The sequence below is a fragment of the Camellia sinensis genome, chromosome 12 (assembly GCF_055761805.1).
Source record: "Camellia sinensis isolate YWXY chromosome 12, ASM5576180v1, whole genome shotgun sequence".
Taxonomy (NCBI): domain Eukaryota; kingdom Viridiplantae; phylum Streptophyta; class Magnoliopsida; order Ericales; family Theaceae; genus Camellia; species Camellia sinensis.
Genome location: NC_138972.1, coordinates 159,528,711 through 159,550,742, shown reverse-complemented (window position 1 = coordinate 159,550,742; position 22,032 = coordinate 159,528,711). Strand labels below are relative to the sequence as shown.

Sequence of the window (22,032 nt, the reverse complement as noted above, 5' to 3'; positions counted from 1 at the left end):
TTGCCTCTAGGGTTACATAACTATTTATACTAGATAAAGTCTTGGTCACCAAGCATACCTGGATACCAAGTAATATAAAAAGAACTAATTGACTAGGGTAGTACTAGTCTTGGTCAACAAGAATACTTGGAGACCAAGTATAGGAAAATATAAGAAAATAATAAATTAAGAAGTGGGGTAGGTCTGAGGATGAGATTCTTGTGGCTTCTGAGAAGAATTCGTGGTGTATGGTGTCATCCGAGCATAAGATCATGAGAGTGATGGAATTTTTTGTTAATAAAATGGGTTGGGATTCTTCATTTCTTGCAAGAAGTCCAATACTTATTGGTTTTAGCTTAGAAAAGAGGATTGTTCCAAGGTGTGCAATGTATCAAGTATTGTTGTTGAAAGGTTTGATTAAGAACAGTTTTAACTTGACAACTATGTTGAAGAAACTTGAAAAGTGGTTCCTAACGAAGGTTGTCAACTGTCATGAGGAAGAAGCTCCTGAGCTATTGAAATTGTAGAAGGACAAGTTGGCTCTTGCAAAGAAAATAGCATATAAGGATGTTTCTTTTGATACCAACTCAACAAACAATTGCCCTATTGTCTTGCTTCTCCTAGTTTAACACTGGTTATTGATTTATCTCATTTTGTCATCTGTAACCAAGTTTGAGGTCAATGTTTTCACTTTGACAAATGGGATTTGAAGGTTCACGTTGCTGCATTGAATCTTTATCATTATGTAATGGCTGAGGCTTGAAGCAGTGTACCTATATCTGAAGATTAGCCAACTCCTTAATGCTGCATTCATCATTTGAGTAACCGTTGCACATTAACAGTTATAATGTAGATTTTTGTGTCCAGTAAATTGTTGATGTTATGCCTATGAGATGTTAACAAAGTGTCGGTAAGATAAGCCATTGTCTAACTTTTTTGTAGGGCTAATTGTGCAAGCCTCATGTGAAGGTAAGTAATCTTTCAAAGTTTAAATGCCACGATTTCAAGTAGCAACTGACAAAGATTGTCACATTTTCTTCAAAGATGCATTTTGCATTTTCTTAAGTTCACTCTTCTATTGTAGGGTTCCCGAATATTGTATACTATTTACTGCATACAATAAGTGTAGTGGCTAGACCGGAACTAATATTTAGCTTCAATTTGAAATAACAATGATAGTTGAAATGGTTCACAACATATGGAAGTGTAGAGAAGCCTCTGGAATTCCTTGAAGGCTTATGGACTTGATGAGTGATCGGTATTAGAAGCTTCTTGAATGTGTTTAATTAATTCATCCATAGCTAACACCAACAAATAAGGATGCACAGTTGACCCTTGATGCAATATCCTGCAGTGATTGGAAATTAGCAACTAGCCCGGAGGTTCTGAATAAGCTGAAATTAGCAACTTCAATTATGCAAACCATTGAAACCTTTTCTGTACCCTGCATTTGGTTTGTGCAATTCTGGTAACCAGTGATGTTCATGGTCGTTCTGGTTGCTTAGTTTCCACATTTCTCATGTACATTAGAAGCATAACTGTGGTGTAAAATTGTCATATAGGCACTGAAATGTTCCACATTGTGAGCTGTGGGCTTATAATTTGAGGTTATCAAATCTAGGTTATTATTTGTATTCTATTGGAAGCTATTATTTGTTTTCTATTGGAATGGGCATGTGGCATGGCTGGTGCTGGACATTTTTACCTTATGACATTACCTTAAGTTGTATAAATAAGCTCACATTCTGTTGTCTTTTTATTGTCTATTTTTAGTTGGTTGAGATAGGGGATCTAAAACCTGATCCAACTTTGTGGCATGAGGATAATGGAAGGAAGCCATGGGAAAATTGAAGGTATACTAGATTGTCTTTTCATTCAAGTGCCAATTTTTAATTGATTGATTCTACTCTTGATGGATACTTGGCACTGTTGTCTTAATATTCTAAAAGAATTGTTGTTTTGGGCTTTCTTCTTTCAAGCAAGATCCCCCTGGAAGCATTTCTGGCTGGCATCTAGGTGATGCTGCACATCGACTTGTAGCTAATAGCTTACAGTTAAGGGCAAATCAGAATGGTTACAGCAATGAGGAAAAGAAAATATGTATAAGATCTGCAGAAGTAGCCAACAAGAAGCATTTGGAAGGAGTGAAGAAAATAGCTAAGCTGGAAGCAAGTGCCAAAGATTGCGTGGTCTTGTGCGGAAGAAGTTGCCAGGTCCTACAGCACTGGCTCAAATGAAGTTAGAAGTATAGAACTTGGGCTGGGATTACGGAGAAACTCGAGTAAGGAGGTCCCCTTTAACGTCTCGAAGTCCACACCCACCCCAATTGCCTAACTTTTCCCTTGATAGTGTACCAAAATTCTATAAAGAGAATGATTTTCTCATAGAACGTCTTTTGGCAATGGAAGAAGAAACAAAGATATAGAAAAAAGCTTTGGCAATGTGCACTAGTAAATTTCAAGCTTCGAGGTATATTTGTGCTAAGACAGTTAGCAAGCTTCAAATTTTAGAATCACAACTGCATGCTGATAATCAACAAAAAAGTCCATCAAAATCTAGTCTTCAGATCTCCACTAATGGTTCCCTCATTCAAAATGCTATCAGTCCACCGAGCTTCACCTCCATGTCTGAAGATGGAAATGACAATGAAAGAAGATGTGCTAGTTCTTGGGTTACAACATCGATCTCTAAGCTTTCCTATTTCAAGGGAAAGAACATCAAGAAATCTAACAAGGCTAAAAATGAAAATCAACTGGAGCTTATGGATGACTTTCTAGAGATGGAGAAATTGGCATCAAATGATTCAAATGGAGCCATCTCTGGTTCAGATATTTCAAATAATATGAGATCTGAAATGGCAAACCAAGTGTAGACGTCCCCGAACGCCCCGGGAGGGTTAGTCCCGTTCTGTTCATTTGGGGTCACTACAGCTCGGACTCTTAAATGTCACGGTTCCTAATCTGAACCAAAGAGTCCAAATCCGGCAAATCGTTTTTGAGAAAACTGATTTTTGAAAGAAGTGCCAAACATGGACTGCTTTGCCAGATACAGAGTCGCCACCTAAATATTTTATTTTGGGAAATTTAGGAAACCCTGACTCGGTGCCAAAAGGCCACGTGTCCGTCATCACCAAAGTTGCCTCGGCTCGGGAACTTGGGTACGATTGGGGAAGGTCACTTCATGAGCACCCCCGCTCGCCCGGTCATAGACCGGCCTCTACTAACCATGATATCAATTTTTGAAAACTTTGTGTGTCCTTATTCCGGTTTATTAGCCTAGGTTACTATGTGATGCGCACAGCATACAAATATAGACCGGGTCGCCTGAATTGGAACGAAACATTTCATGTTTGTTTTTGAAAATGGTTTGCTACCCGCAGGTAGGCTTTTAAAACATTTGATGATTTATTCCAATTTAAGTAACCCAACCTTCACCCACAGGCATTCAGGCAGTTGTATCATATAAGCACATAGCCTCATGGTAAGCATGCTATTCATGGCAGCACTCACACGCATGCAAGGATGCTAAAGCATAGAACTTACCGAGTACTCCAAGCCAAAATGGGAACTTCATTAGAAATCATGCATGATCCTAATTATACAGAAATGTCTAATGCAACACATGCAAAATGCAACTATAGCAGGCTCGGCTATTCTAAGATGGTATATGAAATGTTACAACTATCATGTATTCAATTTAGAATTGAAAGTACAATGCAGTTAGTATGATGCGCCGAGCCCAGTGCATGCAATAAAGATGAATGAATGCAAACATGCTGTCATACTGTATGCTAATTGAAATATGCCCTAATCTAACCATCAAAAGCGGATAAATAAAAGGGAGAAAGACGTGGGGTTGGAAGACATATATCACACTCACGCACACTTATTACAGTTGTGCCCTCGCGCAGAGGGTCCGAATAAATAATACAGTCCAAATATTACAGTCCCGAATAAAAGAATATTACAGTCCAAAATATTACAAAATTCTAATTAATTAATGAATTAACTAAGAAAAGGAAATAAAACTGGCGTGCAAGCCAGGGACTGCCTTGCTTCTAATGGATGATGCATGTCCGGGTTGTCTTGCGCGGAAATCCACCGGAATGCCCCAATTAGCCTCTGTTTACACCTGTTCTTGAAATGCGTGCCAAGTCCCAAAAAGCTGCTGATTCTTCGTTTTACTGCAACAGAGAGCAGGAAAGGGGCATAGCAATGTATTTGCACAGATATATGCATGTCTCGATCCTCGTGCCACCAATCACGCATACCGAGGCATGATGGCCGAGGAGTCGAAATGCACAACTCAATATAGGATGAATGCACATGAAACTACAGCTAAAACCTAACTCCATCATGGATAATCCGGAGTGTCGGTGACTGGGGAATTGAGACACATTCCGTCACTCGGAGTACGAAATGTACCTCGTTTCCAGTGCCCGGGCTAACTCCTATTCCGGACACGATGCAATATGCATGGTATGCATGAAATGCAACTAAGATACAGCCTAGCACGCACAATGTTATGAAAATGAGATGCCTCGAAGTGCGTGCACTCGGGCACGCAAATCGAGGCGATGGTATACGCAATACAATATGGCTAAAATGGCATGGAAAAGGCAACATGGACTTATACTAACATGAGAGAGCCTCAGCCACACTCACATAAGAAGCCGGTTGATGAAAATGAAGTGCCTCGAAATGCGTACACACGGGCACGCAAACCGAGGCAATGGCATATGCAATGCAAATGACATGAAAACATGATATGGGCTTATACCAACATGGGTGAGCCTCAGCCACACTCACATAGGATGCCATCGGATAAAAATGAAGTGCCTCGAAATGCGTGCACACGGGCACGCAAACCGAGGCAATGGCAGAATGCGATGTAATGACATGGAAACATGATATGGGCTTATACCAACATGAGTGAGCCTCAGCCACACTCACATAGGATGCCAACGGATAAAAATGAGGTGCCTCGAAATGCGTGCACACGGGCACGCAAACCGAGGCAATGGCGGAATGTGATGTAATGACATGGAAACATGATATGGGCTTATACCAACATGAGTGAGCCTCAGCCACACTCACATAGGATGCCGGCGGATAAAAATGAGGTGCCTCGAAATGCGTGCACACGGGCACGCAAACCGAGGCGATGACAAAATGCGATGTAATGACATGGAAACATGATATGGGCTTATACCAACATGAGTGAGCCTCAGCCACACTCACATAGGATGCCGACGGATAAAAATGAAGTGCCTCGAAATGCGTGCACACGGGCGCGCAAACCGAGGCGTTGACAAAATGCGATGTAATGACATGGAAACATGAATAGCAATCATTCTAACAGAATTTCAGCACTAAAATATGGGGGAAAACAGTCCCGAAATGAGGCGAAATGACATGAAATGCATGGAATTGTCCCGAAATGCGAATTTAGGCACCCGAAATGGCCTATAGCTATGCCAAACATGCACAATATGGACATGCAATGCAAAGACAGAAGCTATACAGTCCCAAAAAAGGCACTTTCACAGTTATAAACATGGCCAAAAAGCAAGCATAGGTATGGCAAAAATAGCATGCAAGAATAGGGGCCAAAAGAGGGGTAATGAAGCAAGTGATATAAACAAAATCCAAACTGAAAAATTTCCTTCTACAAAACTGAAGAGGGACAAAACATATGAATATTTACAGTATATGGAAGCCCCAAAATCAGTATACAAACATGATAGAAATGTGATGTAAAATGAGGCTCAAAAGTGGCTATAACATGAGGTATGCAAAATATTCACCAAACAGCCAAAGACCCTTAATAAAACATGTAGAATGGGCCAAAATAGGACTATTTCCAGAACTGTAAAATGGCCAAAAACAAAAGAATGGTAGGCTAACTAAACATGCAAGAATGGGGAATAAAAGAGAGATATAACATGAAGTGGCATATGGAGTCCCCAAACCATGAAAGGACCTAAATTAAAAATGAAGAATGGACAAAAATAAGCACTTTTTAAGAACTGTAAAATGGTCAAAAACAAAAGCATGGTAGGCTGCCATTGCATGCAAAAATGGGGAAGAAAAGAGGGATATAAAGGTAGGTATAACATGGAAGTCCCAAATGGTGTTGAGCCCTTCTTAAATGTTGAAGAGGGGCTCAAAATAAGCCTAATATCAGTTTATAACATGCTCAAAAACAGATTACTCATGGTCCAAAAATAGCATGCAAAATTATAACATATAAGAGGATCAATGAAGCAAGTGTATCATGGAGGGCTCAAACAGGGTTGAGCCCTTAATGAAAAGTGAAGATGAGCTCAAAAGAGGGCCCTTTTCAGTTAGGGCCGGAGCTTGAAACAAAAAGCATGTGGGGCTTACAAATGGATCAAGAAAAAGGGTCAAAGTGAAGAAATGTTACTCACCCTTGAAGACTAAGACTTTTGTTGCTTCTTGGATCAATTTGCAGCTCCTTTAGCCTTTGAGAATCCTTCCTTGTTGCTGGAAATGAGGTGGTGGTGGTAGAGCTTGGTGGTGTAGAAGAAATGGTGCTTAGGGACTTAGGAATTTTTAAGGAAATGAGAGGTATGGAGATGGAGTTGTGTATGGAGGCTTGAAGGTGAAGTTTTCTAACCCCAACAAATAATCTAGCTTGCTTGTTAAAAGGGCCAAAAAGGGGGTGTAAAGGTGGGGGAAAAGGAGAGTAACTTTCCCCCACAAAATATCCCCCGGATAAAGATCTTTTCTGGGGGATAAAGCTCCACAGCTGTAAAGGGAAGAGTGCAAGGAGCTCGGCCGGCCTGGTACTTTTGCTGCAGGTGACCGGCCGGCCACACCCCCTAGCCGGCCGGCTAGGGGTCAAAAAGGTCAATCAGATTTTCTGGCCGGCCACCAACTGGTGGTGTCCTCCTATCTGTGTACAACACAACCCTGTGGTTAAAAGTCCATGAAAGTGGGTCCAAGGGGTTCAACATTAGCTCGGAAGGAGGGGGTCAAAAGGGTCAAGTTGAATTAATGGCCGGCCATGAACTTTTAGGGTCCTCTCATGTGTGTACATCACAAATATGTGGTTCAAAATTCGAGAAAAAGGGTCTAAGGGGTTCAACATTAGCCCGGAAGGAGGGGATCAAAAGGGTCAAGTTGAATTAATGGCCGGCCATGAACTTTTAGGGTCCTCTCATGTATGTACATCACAAATATGTGGTTCAAAGTTCGAGAAAAAGGGTCTAAGGGGTTCAACATTAGCCCGGAAGTGCGAAAAACGGGCGCCGGAGGGCGTCGGAGGATGTATAACTGGTTGCTGCAACAATTGCTGGCCTCCCACCCTTTAGTGACCTCCCCGGTGATAAAACAGAGGTACCTGCCAAAAATGAACGAAAACCGTTGCAAAACGAATGCTCGGGGACCAAAACGCGCAGTTCGGGGTCCCGAAAATGGGCTGTTAAGCACCGAAAGTGGCATTCGGCCACGAAGTGGGTTTCTCAGCCCCCAGTGTCCCTCAAAAGGGAGCAAATAAGGAGTACGCCAAAAATTAGAGCAATAGGAGATGGTTAAGCGGTCCCGAACCGAGGCACACGGCCTACAGTCCCGAAAACCGGGAACCGGACTCCGAAATGGGCAAAATGGCCTACGGCCACAAAATGTAGCCTACGGACATTGAGAGATGGTCTACAGGACCTCTCCCTCCCCTCAGGAAAAGAAACAGAGAAAACCGAGTCTGGTTCGCAAACCGAGACAAGGCACAGAAGAGGGTTCGGAAGTCCGGAGGCAGGGCTCACGGCCGCGACTCTAAAACTTCTGAACGAGCACATTATGCAACATCACCAAGCGCTCAATCGGTGACGTCTGAGTCTTAAGGTCGGTCAAAAATGGGGTGTCTACACCAAGATACCACAATCAACTCATATTTCCATTCCAAAGAACAACCTGAGTTGGATTCGTTAGAAAATCATGAGTCAAATGCGGAATTGCCAGTACCAGATCCACAATCTGATATTAATCCACTACCCTTGATGAAATTCCAAATGCGAATCTCTATGTTGTTTGAGTCCAACGATGCTGACATGAAAAATATTTTGGACGACATCAGATGTGTTGTGCAAGAAACACGGGATAGCCTGCATCACCACGCCATGGGCTGTGTTTTCATGGAAAGTCACTACTCTGATGCCACTTGTGATAGGCAGGCTTGTTTTGAGGGGACTGAAGTAACTAAAAAGAAGGAAATGTCTTTGTCCAAAGATAGTTCCATTAATGAAGAATTGGTAGCTGTTGTATCTTGGATTCATGACTTTGTATTGGTTCTGGGGAATGAAGCTACGGCTGTCCAGGGAACATCTCCTAACGGGGATGTACTGAGCCAAAAAATTCAAAAGTTCTCTACCACCTTTGATAAGGTTATTAACAACAAAATAAGTTTGCTTGATTTTGTTCTTGACCTTTCATATGTTTTGATTAAAGCCAGTGAACTTCACTTTAATGTCCTGGGCTATAAGAATAATGAAGCAGAAACCAATTGTTCTTATTGCATAGACAAGGTTGGTTTACCTGAAAATAAGGTGGTTCGGGACACATCAGGAGACAGATATTCAAATAGTTGTGCTCACTTTTCTGATTCCGCTTTCGATCATGAAGGAAGTTTCATTTCAACCTTTGAATCAAATGCTACATCATGGAAATACTTGCTTGAGGAGTTTGAACAGTTGAAATTAAAAAATGATAATATGGCTTTGGATCTGGAAAGCACCAAGGCTCAGCTACAGGGAACAGAGCAGCTTCTGGCCGAAGTTAAATCACAATTGGCATCTTCTTAAAAGTTGAATAGCTTGGCAGCTGAAATGTATGGTCGAGTCATACAAGTCTCTTGAAACACATGCAGAGGAGTTGCAAACTGAAGTGAATCTTTTGCCTGCCAAAACAGAAAATTTAGATAACGAGTTTCAAGAGGAAAGGCGGAACCATCAGGATGCTTTGGCCAAATTCAAGGATTTTTAGTTCCTAGCATTTTTATCGCATACTGGTCATCCTGCCCACAAACTGATACGTATTTCAAGTACAATGTCCAAAAGGATAGTTACTGTAGACACCCCATTTTTGAACGTCCTCAAGACTTGGACGTCACCGTTTGAACACTCGGTGATCATCCTTGTTTGTGTTCGTCTTGAGTTCCCGGAGGTCTCGGCTATGCGCCTTGTCTCAGGATCTCTCGACTCGATTGTTTTGTGTTTGGTTTTGTACCAAACACTTGTGTTTTTGCTTTGGGAGGCAGGGAATGGCTTGTTGGCCATCCCCACACATCACCGGCCAAGGCTTGAGGCCACCGGCCTTGATTTCTTTCCACCGGCCATTGGTGATGGCCGGTCGGCTATTTGGATGGTCGACCGGCACTCTATTTAGCCGATGGCCTCCTTTTCTGGCCGGTACCACCTTTGTGCCTTTTTTAGGCATAATGCAAGCTAGTTGTGCCAGCTGGAATGCACGGACCCTGCCCCCCATGTATGGGTGTGGCTGTTTTGAACCTTTGCACCTTTTTACTCAAGATTCTTAGAGAAGCTTGCACTCTTTTGGTCTAGCTTCTTGAGGAAGCTTGACCCTTTGTCTTAGCTTCCCCAAGAAGTTTGGACCTTTGGGATAGCTTCTCTTAGAAGTTTGTTCCCTTTGACCCTTTTGTTTAGCTTCTTTGAGAAGCTTAACACTTTCTCTTGTTTATATAGGAGACCTCTCTTCTCCTTTGTTTGGGTTCAGCAAAACCAGACCTTAGACACACATATCTGATATATATATATATATATATATCACCTTCTCTCTGTATATCTCCCTCTCTCTCTTCATTTGTGTGTGTTTGAGAGCTTAAAAGTGTGTTTTGTTCTTAGTTTTGCACTAAGACACACACTATTACACCATACTTCGGTTGGGGAGGCTCTGAGAGGGTGTTCTTGGAGCTTTGAGTTGATTTTGATCAGAAGAAAGGGGCTAAGGTTGCTATTCTTCAAGAGTTCTTCAAGGGTGAGCACTATTCTTTTTTATCCCCCATTCTTGCACTAGTCTTTGACCCATCTTGCATACTGTTTTATACTTTGTGTATAACTGAAAAAATTCTTGTTTTTACTTGCTTAAGATAGTTGTTCAAGGGTGTTTTGTTGGTTGAGGTTGTTTGACCCCTCTTAGGGCTTGTTTGTCCCCATTTTGTGCTATTTTGGTTGAGCTCCGGGACCACCTTGCTTGGGCCTCCTCACCACTGAAATCTTGAGGGATTTCAGTGGTGAGGATGGTGGTTTGAGGTCCTAAGAAGGAGAGGGCCATCCCCTCTCCTTGTTGCCTTCAAAATTGGCCATTTAAGCCTCATGTGTGAGCATCTAGTTTAGGCTCATGTTGGCCATGTCCTAGCTCTTTTTTAGTGTTATTTAGCCATGATATAGCACTATGTTAAGTTGGTTTAGACACACCATGCTTTCCTTGCATACATGTCTTGTAATGCCATCATTTGCCTCAACATGTACTTAGCATGTAGATTACCATGCTTACTTGTTTTAGCCAAGCTTTGTGAAGCTTGTAGGCTTGTTTTGCCATGCTTAAGGTCTGATGTTGGTTGTCTTAGCCATGTTTGCCATGCTTTGCATACCCTCTTTACATTTTAGCTTGTTAGCTTTAAGTGCATGAACCATGAGCATGCTTTACTTCCTTTGTTTCAGTGATTTGGAACCACTTAACATGTCATTTCAGTCCTCATGATATACTTGTATGCTTGCATTTGATGCCCCTTTAATGCCTTAAGAGGTTGGTGTCTTATGCTCCATCTTTGTGCTATTGCGTATGCCTCTAGAATTAGATCATTTAGATGCCATCTAAGTGGTTTTGGGGGCTTACTTGTGCATGATTTAGGACTGTTTTGATCCACTTTGGTCATTTGCTTCATGTGTCATGTGATTATAGTTTAAATCCTTGGGCTAATCTTAAGCTTTGTGCATGCGTTGCTTGTTCTGTTTAAGTGGTTTGGCACCTCCTTTCATGTAATTCAGAGCTTACAATGCATGCCTTATGTCCATGATTGTCTTCTTTTAAGTGTGCTTAAGAGTTTCTCTTTATGTTCAAGTATTGGATCATGTGTGCATCAATGTTTGTGTGTACATTTGCCTCGCATTTTGTCACATACTTGACTTATCACATACTTGTTTGCATGCTTGAACATCCATATTGCATCTTGCATACTTGTTGGTTAACATTGCTTCATGCCTTGCATGCTTGTTTGCTTAGGTTATGTGCCTAGCTTGCATAATTTCCCTCATGCTCATGTTGCACACTAGCCTCCATGCCTTGGTTGCATTCCATTGCATGCATGCCTTGCCTCTTGAATTGAGTATGATAGAGGTTGGGTTTCATTTGTTTGTTTGATGTGCATTTCATTTGCAATTAAAATACACAACTTGGTTTCTTGGGCCATCATGCATCGAAATGCGCGATTGGTGGTCTGAGAATCGAGGACCATACCCCTTTGAGTCATAAACATGATAAGGGATGTGTTGGTGCACACATTTGCTTGAAATGCATTGCCATGCCATGTTTTCCCTCTACTGCTGTCAAAACAGGATCCTGCAGGAAGCTTTGGCCAGCGGGCCATCTTTAGTGCCGACTGACCAACAGTTGGTGGCCGATAGCTTCATTTGTGGCCGATGAGCATTCCCCATGGCTAGTGACAATTCCCCTTAGCCGGTGGTGTTCCACAGTGTGCAGAGAGCATACCTTGGGACTTGTGCAGTCTTCAGAGGAGGGAAACAGTGGAAACAGAGGCAACATGTGCATGACAGTGGACTTTTGAGTGGAGCCGAGCACGCTTTGTATTGGACCCTCTTCCCGAGGCCTTTTACTACTTTCCTTAGCTTAGTTAATTTGTTAATTAATTAAGTGGTCTATAATAATTAATTAGCTTGTAGGCTAATCAATTTGTATATTCTCTTGGTCCCTCCGAGCGAGGGAGAATTTGTAATAAGTGTGGGTGCGTGTGTGCATGTCTTCCAACCCCCACTTCTTTCTCCCTTTTACTTACCTGCTTTTGATGGTTAGTATTAGGACATATTTAATTTAGCATACCTTATGCAATGCATGCGCGCATCCTTCATTTGTCTTGCATGCACCGAGCTCGCGCATCATGCTAACTGCATAGTATTTCAAATCAAACTTGAATACATGCTATCTGTTGCATTTCACATGTCATCCTTAGATTAGCCGAGCCTATTCTAGTGACATTCTGTATGTGTTGCATTAGCCATTTAACATGGACTTGGATCATGCATGATTGCTAACAAGTTCTTTGTTTTGGCTCGGAGTACGCTGTAAGTGTTTTATGCTTTAGCATCTCGCATGAGTGTGAATGTTAACATGACAGCATGCTTACCATGTGGCTATATGCTTAGTTGATATAAACTGCCTGAGTGCTTGTGGGTGAAGGTTGGATTGTTTGAGTTGGAATAATTCATTAAAATCTGTATTTTAGCCTACTTGCGAGTAGCAAACCTCAAAACGTTTTCCAAACAAACGAATATGCGATACTTTGTTCCAAATTAGGCAATCTAGTCTATACTTTCGTGTTGTTCGCATCACATAGTAAGATTAGCTAATTAATCGGAATAAGAATACAAAACGTTTTCAAAACTGGATATCATGGTTAGTAGAGGTTGATCTTCGGATCGGGCGAGAGAGGGTGCTCATAGCTGACCTTCCCCAATCGTACCCAAGTTCCCGAGCCGAGGTGAATTTGGTGATGACGGACACGTGGCCTTAGGCAAACGAGTCAAGGTTTCCTAAATTCCCCCATTAAAAAATATTTAGGTGGCGACTCTATATTTGGCAAAGCAGTCCATGTTTGGCACTTCTTTTCTAAAAATATGTTTTCTCAAAATGATTTGCCAGATTTGGACTCTTTGGTGATTTATCAATCTCACATTGCACATTGTGAGGTCAGATTAAGAACCGACACAAAAGGAGTCCGAACTGTAGCGTGAGGCCCTCGGGCGCATCTACAGTTTCGGGCGACTCTGTTGGGGAATAGGAGAACTTGACTCGAACTCATGATATCTTGTTTTGACTGCACTTATGTGTTTCTTTGCATTGCATGTGCATTGGTGCGCCTAGGACACCGTGTTTGCCATCTGCCATTCCTGAACGGTTTTCCGGAGGGTTGTCTTGTCAAGGCATGACCATAAGGTTGACTGGTCATGGGCTCTGCCAGTATGAGAACACAATCCCCGGTTTTCACCGGGGCACCCTTTTTGACAATTCGACCTAGTGCATATTCGGAATCAATAGTGACCATTCCAAAATAGGACATGTTGCTTACCCGATGTTAGGTTGTTTGAAACCGCTGCGTGCGTAGTGAAACCCTAGCTCCTGACAAAATAGGGCAGGGAAACCTACCCCAACATAGGGGTGTTTTGGCTCTCACTTGCTTGCTATGTGCTTTTAGAGTGTATCTCTATAGGGAACGTACATACCAGTTTGCAAGTTTTTAGTATCAGGCCTGAGAGCATCAGTATCAGTGTTTTGGGGAATCAGTTGTATCTGCGGGTATCAGATTCAGTGTTTTGGGGCAGTGATTTTGGGGAACAGTGATCAGTGGTAGAATACAGTTATTCAGCTACGCTAGTGTCTGTTCTGTTTGGGCTGAAATGCTGCGTGCTTTCTCTTTCAGTTCAGAGAGTTGATACAGAATAGCCAGTGTTCTCCCTCGCTGAGGTAAGGCAGATATCAAATCCGTCAATCGCCGGTTGCGTCATCTCCATTCAGTTCAGCGGACTTTCGATGACCCAAAATTCAGAGGAAATTGTGGTTATGGCAGCCGCATTAGACCAAGGAATCACCCTGCGGGATGAGACCAACGTTAATGTACCACATCCGCCCAGGTCGCATGTTGCACACCCGATCTGGACACCCCAGTTGTATCAGGCCTGCGAGCCCACCACGTTCGAGTTGATGGGAATGATCGGCGACCTCCAGAGGTCCGTGGCTGATCTTGCTTATGGAATGTCGGCTTCGCCACCAACCATATCGTATGCCGGGAATTTTGTACCACAAGAGCCCCCGTTACTAAGACGGATTGTGATCGAGCTCAGCCAAACTGAGGTTGCCTCAAGCTATAACAATGATGTGTTAACAGCAACCCAAACCCTCGATCAGGCTGAGGCTAGAGGTAAGAACAAAGTGGGAACAGATGCTGATCCTATTGAACAACTGTTGTGGGCAGTCGAGGCTTTGAAAGCCGGGGGGATGAATAAGCAGCATGTATTCGCAGTTGTGGCCAAGACTGTGGATGATGCCTTCCCCACTCCACCTAAGGGTAGTTCAAGCCAGTTGGAAAATCGGGATAGGCCCCGTCATGCCAGAACAGTTCCTTCCACTCCTAACTCTGCATCCGGAAAAGATCAGAAAGTCAAGGCAGCACCATGACTCAACTTAGAAAGGAAGTATACAAAGATATGTGATTGATCCATGTGTCACAAATGACACTGGATAATGGCGTGGTGCTGATGTGGCTTGTCGTCGTGTGTGTGTTTGCACAACAAGCACTGTTTTCCTTGTACAATCATCTTACTCTAATCTTGTCCCAAATATTTTCTTGACTATCTCCTAGTGTCATGGCTATATTCCAAACAAAAAAATGTTTGTTGCTGAGTTAGGTTTGTACTTGTGCTATAATTGTCTTAATAATTCCATGCATTCAGTTTATGGTGGTTTCCAGGATGGTCAGGATTGCCCATTTTTTTTAATGAACATACATATTGGTTTACATTACCCACTTGCATCACATTCCTTCACATCCAATCTTGACCTTTTTGATGGGTCAGCGAGACTAACAGACCCACCCAACTAATAGGTTATGGTCTAACACTATGTTCAAGTAATAACGGATCTTGGCCCCTCGTCCAATATCATCATTGCTAAATCATGGACTTTATAGATATATATCTTGTTTGCTAGTCACCTGAATATTTTCGTGTTTAACCTATCCCATGCTAAAAATAAATTTAAAATCTGTTTGAACTATTTTTTGATTTTATTTAGGGCTACATACAGTGGTGGGATGAATGGTTATATAGCCCGTTGTGCTAGAGATCCTTGCTCCCTAATTTTTCGGTCACCAGTTTCTGGAATGGAAGATATTATGGACAATCAAGTCAAGTAAGCTTACATGCAATCAAAATAATTTTGTATTGGATTAATTGAATTCACCTTTTTTTATCTTGAGCTATTACATTGTGTTTACTTTTTCCTTATTCACTATCCAGATGTGCTATATACAGACTTCCAGATGCTCACAAACATATCACTCGACCACCTGCTGGGGTTATATCCCCGAAGAAGGATTAATTGTGTCATGTTCTTTTCTTGTCATTAACATTCCTTTTGTTAGCAGTTTATTATTATTATTTCTGCATTTTGTTTCAATATATAAGGCATCTACTTGTACAGACGTACACCTTTGCTTTTGTGATAAACCCTTATGCGTGTCTGCTTATTTCATGGTCAAGCAAGGTAATGGAAATCAAAAAGATAATAACAAATAATAAAGGAGATGCATTCAACCAAGGTTTAGAGGGAGCACAAAGAATCACAATGTTTCAATATTAGAGCCCATATGAGAATGGTTTTTTGCACATATTTCGATTTGTTTGATGTGAATACAGTTCTCTGGCTTTAGATTTATTAGATATGGTTCATTATGTTATTATTAAAATCTTGGTTTGCTTGAGGTTCTTTAAAGCAATTCCTTGCTTTAAGTCAATAAATCTTGGTTACTTGATCAAGCATGGTAGAGCACTTTAGTTGGACACATTTTTATTTTACACATGCTGGAGACTTAGTAATTAGCTTTCGATGTATTTTACATCATGGTATTGTGTGTTGATGGATTTGAAATAAAGGGATTTGGGTTTCATTTCATACTTAAAGTAGTCGAGAGAATTGGTATTGAAGTGCTTCCATTTGAAGCGTTAAGGTAAAGGTATGACATTCATCGTACTAGAATAGTTGTGCCACTAGAATTTCCAAGGTTTAGGTCAAAATTCATGTTTTTTTTTTTCCCCCTTCAAAATCATTCATAAAGTTCTTATAAATCCATTTGTGGAAAATTTAATCCAATCTATAGTGCTTGAAGTTCTTTTTGTTGGATGGTGGAAAAATAAGAGGAATGGAAGAAGGGGGGAGTAGAAGGATATCAAAGTTCACCTTTTTTCTTTCAAAATTACTAAGATAAGGTTCTCAAATTCATTCGTGGAGTTTGTCCTCGTCAAATGATTTTTAGTTATGTTTAGTCTTGCTAGGGTTTACTATAGGAAATTACACTTTCAGCTACCAAATTTTTAGTCGCCGAAGGTTCTTTTTTAGTCGTCGAAAGTCATTGGTGACTAAAGTTTTTTGTTACCCATTTAGTCACCGAAGCCATGTCAACAATAGTCAATGGCGACTAAATTCACGTTGGTCACTAATTATATTATCTTCGACTACTAAAACAAACTTAGTCACCAACGGTCACTTTTTGGCGATAAAAGATTTAGTCGCCGAATGTGATCAGATAAAAATGAAATTCTCTTTCAATGACTAAATATTTTAGTCGCCGTTTTATGCCACCATTAGCCACCAAATAGTTTAGTCGCCAAAAGACTGGATATTTTCATTGCATTGTATTTTACGACCAAACATTTTTGTTGGTGAAGGTGTATTGTTCTTTCGTGACTAAAGTATTTAGCCGGCAATATTGTTTTGGCTACTAACTATTTGGTCACTAAAAGTCTTTTGTGTTTTTTTTGCTACAAAATATTTAGTCACCCAAAACCTTTGCTTACATTTTTGGCTACCAAATATTTAGTAGCCAAAAACTTTATAATCTGAGTTTTTAATTAATTTCTCAACCACCTGTATTCATTCCATTATTAGTGCAACCTGTATCCTGTATATAAACAAAATAATCCATAAATTGATTATATTATCGATCATTCCAGAACGTGCACATATTTCACTTTCAACCATCCAAAAAATTCATATTTAACGTCAAATTTCAAATGTAATAGAAATTTCATATAAACGAAGTATAATCTAATCTCAAAAATGTAATTTCATACAGAACAGAGGATTAAACAAAAACCATGCCCTATAAACACAAAAAGTAATCTGTACCACGCCAAAAAAATAATATATATAGACGATAGTAATATGTAGACTAAAATAATGTCCTCTGTAATTGTCCAAAAAAAAGTCGTATCCACAATTCCATGCCAAAAACCATTTGTAAAAATAAAATTAATCATTAGTATTGACTGAATATTGGCATATTTAAAATTATAAAAGAAAATCACATAAAACTCAAATGTAATTAATCTTTTCAAATTAATCATTAGTTTTGCATACTTGAATGTATAAAAAAAATCAAAAAAAAAAAAAGAAGAAGAAGAAGAAGAAAGAATTCTATTCAAAAAAAAAAAAATTCTAGTAATTTTTCTAAATAAATCTTCATAAACAACTCAAATCGCAGTTAGCAACTTAGAAATTCAACAGACAAACAAATTAGTATTGACATAGACAATTCATAATTCCAATTTAGTACTAAGATAAAAATAAATCTCCATTATAATTTCACCAAAACTAAGCCGTTTCAACAAAGTGATATTAAACTTCCAACAAAACAGGGCAAACACATAATATGTAGACTAAAGGCTCTAAAGAAACTTCAAAAAAAAAAAAAAAAAGACATTGATAATTGTCTTCTTATCAGTATAGTCATTGTTCATTTGTGAAAGCTATGTTCAAGTTCGAAAGTGAAGGTAGACTTTTTTGTTTGTTTATGTTTTACTTCTATAAATGGAAAGTAAAAAAAAAAAACTGAATCAATATGCAACAATAGATCATATTAGAAGCAGAGTTAGAGATATTGATCTTCCTTTTTTTTTTCTCATAAATCAAAACTACTTCTACTACTACTTGTGAGCAGCATATTTAAACAACACAAATGGATATGGTTTTGAACAATTAATAATAATGTAAGAACATTTAAAACAGTGGTTTGGGGCTATTTTGCATTTTCGCCCCCGAAATCCCATTTTTCAACTATGTTTAAGGTATAACTCTCAATTTACGTGTCCTATTTACATACCATCAGTTCTCACAAGTCGTTTTTGGCACGAGAAAGCTACCCGTTACATCCAAACAGTGGTTGGGTGGCTGTTTTGCATTTTTGCCCCCTCGAACGCCCTTTTTCGACAAAGTTTAAGGCGTTTTTTACTCTAAATCCTAATCTACGTGTCCTCTTTACGTACTATCAATTCTCACAGGTCATTTTTGAAACGACGAAGCTTCCCGTTACATTCCAATAGTGGTTGGAGAGTTATTTTGCATTTTCGCCCCCTGAACCCCCCTTTTTCAACTAAGTTTAAGGCGTTTTTGACTCTAACTCCCAATCTACGTGTCCTATTTATGTACTATCAGTTCTCACAAGTCATTTTTGGCATGAGGAAGCTTATTGTTACATTCCAACAGTGGTTGGGGGGCTATTTTTGCATTTTCGCCCCCCGAACGCCTTTTTTCGACTAAGTTTAAGGCGTTTTTGATTCTAACTTCCAATCTGCGTGTCATGTTTATGTACCATCAATTCTCATAGGTCATTTTTGGTATGAGGAAGCTGCCCGTTACATCCCAACAGTACCTAGAAACTAACCAAGCACCCAATTCCCAAGGATATTCCCAAGGATAAAGGAAACAAATTGGGCAAATTACACTAATAGTCCCTGTACTTTATCTCTTGTGTCACTTTGGTCCCCGTAGTTTTAATTTACTCGATTTTGACCCTCAATTTTTGATTTTGTATCATTTTAGTCCAAGTGTTAACACCAGTTAAAATTGTCGACGGAAAACAAACACGTGAGACGCACATGCCATACTCTTAGGGGTAAAATAGTAACTTCACCAATACTATTTACTATTTGTTTGCCTTCAAATCAGTAAGTTAACTCATAGAGTTCACTCATTATAATTTTTCCCTAAAATCCCATTTTTCTAAAGAGAGAACTAGGAGGAGGAAGAAAAGAGAAACAAAATGGAATAGGAGGAGGGGAATGTGGTGGCTTATCAGTGTTGAGATGACAAAATAGTGTGGTTGAGAAGATTGAGAGGTCATGGTTGGAGGTCTAAGGTAGGGGTGTCACAGTTGGAGAATGGTGAAAGAAGCGTTGAGGGAAATGGAGAAGATGGGGAGAGACTCATTGCTGAACGAGGACGGCGGAGATTCTGACAGAGAATGAGCGGATCATGGTGAAAGAGAGGAAAGGAGGGGCTGATAGATGGGGGGTTGTGAAGGGGCTAACTAAGCCCAAAGCGATCGCAGCTGAGCAAGGTAAGGAAGGGGTTGACAGATGGAAGTCGTGAAGGAGTTGACGAATGGAGGTCAGGGTTGGGAGATGTTGATCTTCTCGTAGATCACGACGATCTATTCAACAGATTGCAAAGAATCTTCTTTGCCAATATTCTTCTTCTCTTATTTTCTCTCTTTTCTTCGGTTGATTTTTTTTATTTGATTTGTATGATTTGTTGTTTGATTTGATTGAATTACTATTTGATTTGGAGGAATTGGTGGTCTGTCACTTTGTTATTGTTATTGTTATCATCTCTCTCTATTATTTTTTTGACTGTCACTTTGTTGTTTGGTGATGGTGGGATGATAGGGGTAGATGAAGGAGGTTGGATGGAGGTGATCGATATGGCAAGTATGTTCAAAAGACAGAGTGGTGAGTTTGGTAGTCTGGGTGGCAGATGATACTAGGTTTGATGTGGTGGAGGTGGATGGTGCTGATGTTGGGATTAGCCGTGGATGATTTTGGTAGTGGAGGAAAGCAATGGTGGTAGGTGATTGTGTTACAAAGTGTCCAGAGGAAGAAGATGGTGAAACAAGGAAAGGGTTGTGAAATGTCTATATTGCCCTTGAAAAAGGGTCATGTGCGTCTCACGTGTTTGTTTTCCGTCAACAATTTTAACCAGTGTTAATAATTGGACTAAAATGCTATAAAATCAAAAATTGAGGGTCAAAATCGAGATTAAAACTACAAGGACCAAAATGACACAAGAGGTAAAATGCAGGGACTGTTAGTGTAATTTGCCCAAATAAATTTACATGTTATTGGCTAATATATATGTGCAATATTTCCAAATTTGATTGACCCTCCAACAATTATAATTAACAGTGAAGTGATGCTCATTCATTGTATCTTTCAAACTTGACATTACAACGGCATAGATCATGCAATATACGTCTCTAATTGTGCTTACCATAGAAATACATAACTTGAAATTATGATATGCATATTGCAATCAATTTAGGCAAAAATAGATGTTATAATTTTCAAACTTCAAACTCTCCATAACACCAATTTGTAGGAGGTATGACAAAGGAACTTTCAAATGCCCATAAACATATTCGTAATAAAAAAAATATTGTTATAGATGCAGTATTTATACTTCTTAGAGCAAATAATAAGAACTTGATGGGTAAAAAATTATGTTTGGAAAATAGAATACAATTTATAAACTAGAAATAACTTGTGAAGGAATTCTTTTACTAGCTAAATTTTAGATTTCAAATCATGTTTACATCTCTGTCTTGTGCCATTGAGCTAGGCAAAACCTGGCTCTGATACCACTTGACACAATGGAATACGCATGAAACAAGATATCGTTCTAGTAGACGAATACTCTTGAATCCACAAGAAAGAAACCCTTGAATCCACAAGCAAAATAGAGTAACTTGAAAATTATACTGATAGAGAATGCCTTTGCCTCTAGGGTTACATAACTATTTATACTAGATAAAGTCTTGGTCATCAAGCATACGTGGATACCAAGTAATATAAAAAGAAGGGCAAATTACACAAATAGTCCCTATAGTTTGGGACTTGTATTACTTTGGTCCATGACTTTTCAATTGTGACACATTTGACCATAAATTTTGAATCTTGTTCCAAATAAGGACAATTGAAGATATCATTAGATTTTTCAAGGGTAAAATCGTCAATTTGATAAAATATAAACTAATTTGACAAAAATAAATGTCAAACAAATATTTTTGAATTTTTAAAAATTATTTCTACCCACTAAAAATAAAATTATGTAAAATTGATAAATCTTTTAGACATTTATTTATTTTTTTTACCAAATTAATTATTATTATGTGTTTGGATAATGATCATGTAAATTTATTTGAAAACATTAATCATGTAATTTTTATTAATTTTACATAATTTTATCATTGGTGGATAAAAATAATTTTTAAAAAATTAAAAATATTTTTTGACATTTATTTTTGTCAAATTAGTTTATATTTTATCAAATTGACGATTTTACCCTTGAAAAATTTAATGATATTTTCAATTGTCCTTATTTGGAACAAGATTCAAAATTCAGGACCAAATGTGTCACAATTGAAAAGTCAGGGACCAAAGCGATACAAGCCCCAAACTATAGGGACTATTAGTATAATTCACCCTAAAAAGAACTAATTAACTAGGGTAGTACTAGTCTTGGTCAACAAGAATACTTGGAGACCAAGAATAGGAAAATATAAGAAAATAATAAATTAAGAAGTGGGGTTGGTCTGAGGATGAGATTCTTGTGGCTTCTGAGAAGAATCCGTGGTGTATGGTGTCATCCGAGCATAAGATCATGAGAGTGATGGAATTTTTTGTCAATAAAATGGGTTGGGATTCTTCATTTCTCGCAAGAAGTCCTATACTTATTGGTTTTAGCTTAGAAAAGAGGATTGTTCCAAGGTGTGTAATGTATCAAGTATTGTTGTTGAAAGGTTTGATTAAGAACAACAGTTTTAACTTGACAACTATGTTGAAGAAACCTGAAAAATGGTTCCTAATGAAGGTTGTCAACTGTCATGAGGAAGAAGCACCTGAGCTATTGAAATTGTACAAACACAAATTGGCTCTTGCAAAGTAAATAGCATATAAGGATGTTTCTTTTGATACCAACTCAACAAACAATTGCCCTGTTGTCTTGCTTCCCCTAG

The 22,032-nt window shown here is 39.4% G+C and overlaps 1 pseudogene; it reads left to right on the top strand.

The window, feature by feature from the left end:
- Nucleotides 1-1,817: 1,817 nt before the first annotated feature.
- Nucleotides 1,818-9,009, top strand: LOC114296913 (filament-like plant protein 4 pseudogene; annotated as a pseudogene).
- Nucleotides 9,010-22,032: the final 13,023 nt, after the last annotated feature.